We start from the raw sequence: 9702 nt of genomic DNA on the forward strand, positions 1-9702 counted from the left end.
GTTGCTTTGTTTTAATGAGCACTGTGATAATAACTGTGATGCAAAGTGTGAACTGGAAAAAAGTTTGTGCTTGGAGCATCGGGTGCAAACTATTGCTAGTGCTTTCCCTGGATCCTAATCAACACTTCATACGACACAGAGGTGGGGTAGGTAGGTCTGTCCTGTTAAGATGGATGGTTGACAGTAAATGCACTGATAATAATGTATAGTTTGTGTTTGAACTGTTGACATCGGTTAGCATTTGAATCAATACATCTACTCAAGTGGAGGCTACGGTACACAGTGGATGAGGTTAATCTTGTAAGGTAACACACTCAGAAATGTTGGATGGGCTGTAGTTCATAGAGTATGTGACAGCAGCTGGTGAAAGGGGGAACAATGTTTAGACTTTTATTCTGAAAAATGAAAATAAATGTCAACGTTGTTGAAAATCATTGACACACTCGCTAGTCAAGCCAACATATTGCGATGCAATGGATGCAATGTAAAGTAGTGTTATATTTAACTAGGTAGTAGTGGAGATTGCTCACCGAATCCATTGCATTGCAATAATGGCTAGACTAGCGAGTGTGTCATTGATTTTCAACAACGTTGACATTTATTTATTTATTTTCTAAATAAAAGTCAGAACATTTTGATTGGTTGCTGACTTGGTTACCCCCTTTCACCAGCTGTTTCACATAAGTATTATTTGTATATTAGTATTATCAGCAGTGTACAGTTAAGCTATGTGTAAATCTGATTAATGGCTGCATTACTGGCTAATCTGCTCTCGGTCCAGGGTGTCCTACTTGGCTATTCTTGACCACATCTAAACGCTGTCTGGGGAACCCCGGAGCACAGCTCATGATGGGCCAATTCACTCACACACACACACACACACACGCACACGCACATGCACGAGCACGCTCGCATGCCGCACGCATGCGCACACGCACACACACACACACACACACACACACAAAAACACACACACACACACACACACTCTCACACACCATGATGTGTCCATTCCGCTTCATCTAAGCTGCTCTTTCACAGCGGAGTTGACACCAAATGAATGCCACCTCATTAGAAGCCTTAGCCCGGAAGCAACCAGGCCACAGAGACTGCGGTCCCAGCCACGTCCGCTAATTAGAATAATAACAATAACAGATCCTTAGGCAGCTACTTGCTTTTCTATTCAATTAATTCTATCAGATGCACTCGCGGGGAAAGAACGGGAAGAGGCAGTAGAGGCTACTAGGGAGCGCTGGCTCTTTACGAAGCACAGTGTTTATACAAACTACATGTCTAGCTGTGTGTTTTAAAAAAAATAAAAAATCTGCCCAGTAAGAGGGGAAAACATTATTCTGTCTTTGGTGGCAGTGACGTTCGGATTGAACGGGAAGTAACTCAAAACATATGCGTATTATATACTAACCCATAGCGACAATATAATACCTGACTGGTATAAGCCTTTCTATAGTGGAGAAACCCCAGGTTTCAGCCCCTGAGACAGCTGGTCCCTGCCCAGGGAAGAGAGGGCTTGCAGGGCTTGTTCAGCTGTTGTGACGGCCTCTCGTCAGGGAGAGGGGGGCAAAAGGAGTGGGCGAGATAGAGGTGGACAGATACACACTGCAGATAGAAGTCTACTGTCTCTATCTCTGTCTCAGTCCCTCTGTATCCGTCTCTCTGTCTGTCTGTCTGTCTCTCTCTCTCTCTCTCTCTCTCTCTCTCTCTCTCTCTCTCTCTCTCTCTCTCTCTCTCTCTTTCTGTTTGTGTCTCGTTCTCTCTCTTTCTCTGAAAATAGGATCATATTCACATCACCTCGCCACTATTGATAGGTACTGTCGTCCCCGCTGTGTCCCTCCTACCCTCTGACTACGCCTTCCTTCCCAGCAGCACCCCCCTGCTAGTAGGCTGCCGCAACGCAGCAACTCACAACCAAATTGTGATAATGAATTCAGAGCCGGTATGTAGTGTATATCCTTGAGAAATACATAATTTCTCTTTTGTCTGCGGGGGTATTAACATTCTCCAGCTCACACATGCGTTAGCACATGGGAAGGGATGCTACTGTCACCGGGGCGAGGGCGAGATTTAACAACAACAGCCATAACTCTCCCTGCATACGTCGCCTGCGCTGTGTACAGCATGTAAGGCTCCTGGCGGAAAAACTCAGAAGGAACAGAAGGAAAAGATTAATGTGGGTTTAGACAGTAGTGAAGGAATAAATACACACAGAAACACTATCCCAGAGTAGTTAGAATACAATGGCTCTGTCTTAATAGTGTGTGGCAGATTTGGCCTGGTTCCATTTCATTTCCAAGTCCCCAAGCCCCATAGCTCCTAGCCAGTGTTGGGGGAAAGCTACAGTACTCTGAAAATGCATTTAACTAAATTGACAGCACTTAAGGGAAGAAGTTGAACTACACTTCAGTTTGTCAAACTAAAGCTACTTCGAAAAAGTAGTTCAATACAGTACGACTACTAACTACTTGCTACTTGTCGGTGATTGGTCTGTATAACATAAAATTAGGAGGTGGGAAACAATGAGAGAATAAACAGTGTCAAAGAAATTTGAGGTTTATTTATTTTTTATTTATTTTACTGTGAGTAGTTACACTGCTACATGGCAAAACGTGGTTAATCACTGAAAACATGAATACGATTTGAATTTAGTTTAACTACCACCAAGCTACAGAACAAATGTAGCTAAACTAATAGTTGAGTGGAACTACTCTCTAACATTGCTCCTAGCTCCCATCCCTATAGGCCCTAGCCTCATAGCCCCTAGCGCCTAGCTTCATAGCCCCTCTCTCCTCTCCACAGCCTTTAGCCTTTAGCTCCTAGCCTCATAGACCCTAGCATCAAGCTGCTAAACTCATAGCCCCTAGTACTAGCCCCTAGCCCCTATCCTGTTACAGTGGGGTGCAATACAGCGTGCCTTAAACAACAAAGACCTACATGGCAGAGTTGCCAGAAAGAAGCCTTTCCTATGACCTCAACACAACATTTTGTGTCTGAAGTATGCAAAAGAAAACCTTGAAAAACCTGAAGCCTATTGGAACAACGTGCTTTGGACTGACAAAACCAAAATTCGACATTTGGGACACAACCAAAGAAAGTATGTTTGGAGAAAAAAGGGTGAAGCATTTGTAAATGGTAAATGGTAAATGGACTGCACTTACAGTATATAGTGCCTTTTTTGCTGCTCCAAAGCTGCTCCAAAGCGCTTTACAGCGGCCTCTCATTCACCCATTCACACACACATTCACACACCAATGGCGGCAAGCTGCCATGCAAGGCGCTGGCCCGCTCACTGGGAGCAATTTTGTAGAGAAGAACACCTTGCCAACTGTTAAGCATGGAGGTGGATCCATTATGCTTTGGGGTTGTGTAGCAGCTGGGGGCACAGGCAATATTGTGCGGGTGGAAGGAAGAATGGATTCCACCAAATATCAAGACATTCTAGAGGCTAATGTTCAAAGGTCAGTCCAGAAATTGAAGTGGTAGAGAGGTTGGGTATTCCAGCAAGACAATGAATCGAAGCATATCTCAAAATCAACCATGAAGGTTGAAGGATGAAGATTTTAGAATGGCCATCACATTCCCCAGACTTGAATATTATAGAAAATCTGTGGAGAGATCTTTCTGAGCTAGAGGTGTTCTGCCAGGAAGAATGGGGAAAAACTCCCAAAACAATAATTGAAACAATAATTGATTACAGGAAGTGTTTGCAAGCTGTTATAGTTGCCCGAGGAGGAGTTACAAAGTACTAGCTGACAGGGTTCCCAAACTTTTGCACTTTTTCCTTGTTTTATCATTTTGAAAGTGTAAAACGTTAAAAATAACAATTAATCTGATGAGAATGTGATGAAATGTGTCATATTTAACTTTGTACCATTTAGAGGTTAGGTTTGCTTCTTTTCACTTGGATATTAATTGTAAAAGGCATTTTGACTAGGGGTGCCCACATTTTTGCACCCCACTGTAGGTGTCTGTGTAAGTACTTTATCTAGTACTTTATCTATTCAAATCATCAACAGGCTCAGTGGAGCTTCACCCATATTCATGTCACCCTAATGCACTCCATCTAAATCTATGAATACCAAAGACTTAGTGGAAAGGCTTCAAGAGTGTAATAAGACCTTGGTTGTTTTCCCTTTCTAACCACGGAAGGGTGAAATGACTGATTTGTTTTCCTTATTTTCGCTCTCCCTCGTCAAGTCTAATTGAGGGTCCCGATCTGAGAGGACTGGAGAGCATCTGTGAGAGAGTATGCATCTGCTTGATTTAAATGAACTCTTCAATCACATAGTCTACACCGGGGGAGGCTGGCGGAGGTAGACATTGGAGGACGGGCTCATTGTAATGCATGGAACGGAATGAGAAATGGTATCACGTGTGTTGCTTGATTTAAACGAACTCTTCAATCACATATTCTACACTACCGACACCGAGATAGAGATACTTAAAGAGCCAAACATTAAAATCCAATTTCCCCTACAATCCCCATCAGGGGAGGCTGTTTGAGACCATTCCTCATTCCGTTCTGTGCATAACAATGAGTCCGTCCTCCGGTGTCTACCTCCACCAGCCTCTACCTCCACCAGCCTCTACCTCCACCAGCCTCTACCTCCACCAGCCTCTACCTCCACCAGCCTCTACCTCCACCAGCCTCTACCTCCACCAGCCTCTACCTCCACCAGCCTCTACCTCCACCAGCCTCTACCTCCCCTGGTGATACATTCCGAGGGCTCACCCTCATGTCAAAAGCAGAAACAGTCCCTTAAGAAGTCTGCATGACTCTCATGTTACTGTAAGAGATGAAGAAAGATGAAACAGCATCAAGCAGTCCCCACCAGTCACTAAACAAGACACTGACAGACACGGCCAGAAACGAACAAGAGAAATTCGACATCCATCACATCGCAAAATACAAACGCTGGAAAATAGCAGGAGGGAGAAAGGGAGAGGGGGGGGGGGGGGGGGGGATAGATGCGAGAGAAAGAGAAAAAAAAATCCATAATTAAGTACATTAAAGCCTCGTCTTATTTGCATGATCTCAATTAATGTGCAGTCCTTGTAGCCGAGAAAGCCACACAGCAGAAATCAAATTAGCAGAGATGAGACGGCATCTGTCTCTGTGTTCCTCCCGTCCCTCTGGACTGGCAGGCTTGGCACCGAGCAGCCCTCGTCTCTACAGAGGAACGGTCCGTGATGAATGTGTGTGGGTGACAGGACTATGCGTGTCACTCTGGGAGAGGAGGCTCATTGTCGTAGAGCGCTACGGTACTGTAACAGGCGAAGAACAGGAGGCTAATCTAATTGACAGCAGGGTTGTAAAAACGCTAGTACTTGTTCGTACATGTAGATCAGGGGCCGCCGCTCGCTGGCGGAGGAAGACGTCGCAGGACGGGGCTCATCGGTAAATGGACTGCACTTATAAAACCTTATTACAAATCGCTTTAGGCTTTAGGCCTCTCATTTACCCGTTCACACACACATTCACACACCAATGGCGGCCTCGCTCGTTGGGAGCAATTTGGGGTTCAGTGTCTTGCCACGAGGACACTTCGAAATGGGGCCAGCCGGGGCTCGAAACGGCGATCTGCCAACCTGGCGATCATTAGACGCCGGACTCTACCTCCTGCGCCACAGCCGCCCCCTCTTATGGAATGCACGGGATGGAATTCGATATCGTATCAAACACACGTGTGTCGGGTACCATTCCTCGTTCCGTTCCGTGCGTTACAATGAGCCCCGTCCTCCGGCGTACGTAGGTCTGACACCAGCCTCCCTTGGTGTTGATATACAGGCGTGTGCGTCAGGGTGCGCGTCAGGGAGCTTTCTAAGGAAGAAAGAGCTTTCTTGTGATTCAAGACCGTGTTATGCCACTGAGCTGAGGCCCGATGCTCAAGCATAAACCTGGAGGAGAGTACGGTATGTCATCATGTCACTGATTACATCCCAACAGAGGAATACGAATGCAGACACATTTTCGGTGGATGGACAGAATACACATGTGGATGGTTATGTGGATGGGCTTATTGTCCGTGTTTGACTGACAGGTGTCTCAGAGACTCATCTGTTTGACTGTTACATGCTGGAGGGTGAGCGATGTGGGGGAGAGGTCATGTTCTGGTAATTGCCTTGTGTGTCTGTAAGTGTGTTTCTACTGTAGATGCGAAGAGCTATCCATCTATCCTTGTATGTGTGTGTGTGTGTGTGCCCATGTCCCTGTGTGGTGCCAGTCTGTGTGCCTGTGTGTATGCATGCACGATTGTGTGTGTAAGTGTGTGTGCGAAGGCTTCGTTTAGTGGGTCTCCCCCCATGGAAATAGACCAATTTTCTCGGTGAGACGTCTCGTGACTGCTTTGAGACAGAAGATGGAGATTCCTCAGACTGGTGGCGTAGCCAGTAAATGGTGCGTGTCTCCTTCCATCAATCAACCAGCTACACAGACAGACAGCTGGCTGCTTAATATACATCTCCCATTAGGTCTCTCTCGCTCCTTCTGCAGCCAGTAATCTCAACGGCCAGGTAGAGGATGTCTGATTCTAAATGATACCTTTTATATGATTCCTCTCTCTCTCTCTCTCTCTCTCTCTCTCTCTCTCTCTCTCTCTCTCTCTCTCTCTCTCTCTCTCTCTCTCTCTCTCTCTCTCTCTCTCTCTCTCTCTCTCTCTCTCTCTCTCTCTCTCTCTCTCTCTCTCTCTCTCTCTCTCTCTCTCTCTCTCTCTCTCTCTCTCTCTCTCTCTCTCTCTCTCTCTCTCTCTTCTCTCTTCTCTCTCTCTCTCTCTCTCTCTCTCTCTCTCTCTCGACCTTGTCCTTGTCCGTGTGTGTGTGTGACCAGAGATAGGAAGACAAGCCGATCAACATCATTAGAATCCAACAGCCAATCAACATCATTAGAATCCAATATCATTAGAATCCAACATCATTAGAATCCGACAACATTAGATTCCAACAACATTAGAATCCGACAACATTAGAATCCGACATCATTAGAATCCGACAACATTAGAATCCGACATCATTAGAATCCAACATCATTAGAATCCGATTGATCGATAGAACAGCCAATCAACATTGTTCGAATTTAAAGGGGAAAATCTGGGATTCAAAGAGCAACAAAGCAGTCTCCCTCCTCCCACGTTTGTTGGTAAACAGCTGAGGGATAGGTCAGGGGGGTATTCCATCAAACTCGCTAAAGAAAAATCCAGGCTTATTCTGTTATGTCTCGCGATATTTATCAAAACAACCCAAGCTTATTTTGATAAATCTCACGAGATTGATCGAAAATAAGCCTGGATTTTCCTTTAGCGACGTTGATGGAATACCCCCCTGGAGAAATGGAATAAAACAAGATCATGTTTTGGGTTCTGGTGGGGTAAGACAGTTGAACTTTTAGTCATTTAGTCAAGTTTTATTCTTCAAGAATCAAAGGGTATAGGTTACACATAAAAATAAATTTAAAAAAAGATGTATTCATACCCAGCTTGCCCCTTTGGTAACAGCCCATCCAGATTAGAATACAACATCATCAAAAGCTGTTAGGGCCACAGCCTCTGCCCCGCCTGTGTCTGTGTCTATCTCTGGTGGGGTCCAGCAGGCTCAATGTGCTCCATGGTTCAGAGGCTCCGCCCACTTCCTGGTTGGTGAAATCTGTAATCCTAATTGGAGCGGGACGTTCCGTCCAGTCCACCAATCAGCAAGACCCATGCAGAGTATTAGCAGCTTGGCCAACCTGACAGTCGGGAGCTGTGATTGTGGAGCAGCTCACCACCACTCGTTAGCTTAGTGGTCATCCAGTGTGGATGTTGTGATTCAAACTCTGTGTTTTGTTCTGTGTTTTGTTCTGTGTTTTGTTCTGTGTTTTATTCTGTGTTTTGAGGCACTAGTGTTTAGAACACTGGGTCAGGTAAAGTTGAACATGTCATTGTTGTCACTGATATACACACGCACGCACGCGCACACACACACAGACACACACACACACACACACAGAAAAAGATTGTTTGCTGACTAAAGTGTGAGGTTTCATTTTCACTTAAACTCACTTAAAATGTCACTTAAACTCAGTTAGGAGAAGCAGCTCACCTTTTTTAGGAGCTCTGTTTTTTTGTCATGTTTGCTATTGGATTTCTACAATACCCGTAGTTTGTGTTGCCTCTTGTGTTTTATTGTCTATTTTGTAAAAAGAACATTCAATTCCTCAGTTAATAAATAACATTAATCTTCACCCAAAGTACATCCGTTTTTTTGGTTTGTTACTCCCCTTTCCTCTCACAAGCTGGGTTTGTAACAGAAGCCAATCAACATTGTTATAATCTAACAAAAGTCTTGACAGTGACACAGGGGTGTCCTTGTAGGCGTTAAACACCTTGCTGAAATTGCCGTGCCTCAGACACACCAAATTACCATCATCACTCTCTCTCCTGAAAATGACAAGAGCAGAACAGAACAGAAAAAAGTAAACAGCAATTTCATTTCATTTGTATGAAGTGTGCAATCTGTGGGCAAAACACAATGAACACTCAGCCAATCAATATTTCCCTTTTCTTCCATCGGCTCTCTCTAATATATTGGAAATGGAGTTAGAAAGATTGATTCTGTACAGCGCTATGGGGCCAAAGGAAATTAAATGAAAATGTATATGAAGACTGTTTTCTGGTTTTTTTCCCCTCAAGTTGCTAACGCGGTCTGGGCTCTGTTAGCAGTCTGGTTTTGACGTTTCTCACTGTCCTGAGAGAGAGGGAGACACACACACACCTGCACACCAACACATACACACCCGTGCATGCACACGCACACGCACACGCGCACACGCACACACACACACACACACAGACACACACAGACACACACACACCCCCCCCCCCCCCCCCCCACACACACACACACACACAATGACGCTACCTCTCCACCCCAGACCGAGAGGCATTCTCGTTTATGAAACTCTCACTCTTTCACCTTCAGAACAAACAAGGTAAGGCTTGGGACCATCATGCGCCACCCAAAAAAAGGTCCATCATGCGCTTTGTACAGAAATGAGAAAATGTCATCAATGTCAAGTACTCTTTTGTAGTGTTTTGAAGGATTTTCAGTCCAGGAGAGGTACAATGTTGTTTTTGTTCAATACAGGGACACAGAAATGGAAATATGTCTGAAAGCACTCTTTTATAGGCCTAAGTGTTTTCAGTCAACAATAGGTGCAATGTTGTCAACACAGGGACACAGTTTAGGTCACCCACATCCTGTACAGCATCAAGGAGATCCTTACTTATCTCTTTCATCTGGATACAACCTGAAGCAAGACCGAATTCTTTGTCATTTTCACTTTGATGTGAAAACCTTAACCCTTTTAATAAGAACATATTCTTTGCAATAACCCCTTACCAACTAGTCTGTCTCTTGTCAGGCTTTACAATGGAGAATGTGAATTCAGAACAGGAGATTCTCTGGCATAATTCCTCCAAATAAAGTGATGTTTGTGCAGATTAAAGCACTCCTGAGCAGCCAGAGAAACAACCAGTCCATTAAAGCTGGAGTAATCCTCTCCTAACATGACAGGACTGGGAGGGGAGAGCAGAGATCCCACACAGATGACGGAGGCTCATTTATCATCTCTAGTGGTTTCCCTACAGGTACAATCCCCTTGGGTTAGTCGAGGAAGGAAAACTAAATAAAGGAACACATACAGATTATACTGAT

This window comes from Nansenia antarctica, assembly GCF_963989245.1.
Source record: "Nansenia antarctica genome assembly, chromosome: 3".
Taxonomy (NCBI): domain Eukaryota; kingdom Metazoa; phylum Chordata; class Actinopteri; order Argentiniformes; family Microstomatidae; genus Nansenia; species Nansenia antarctica.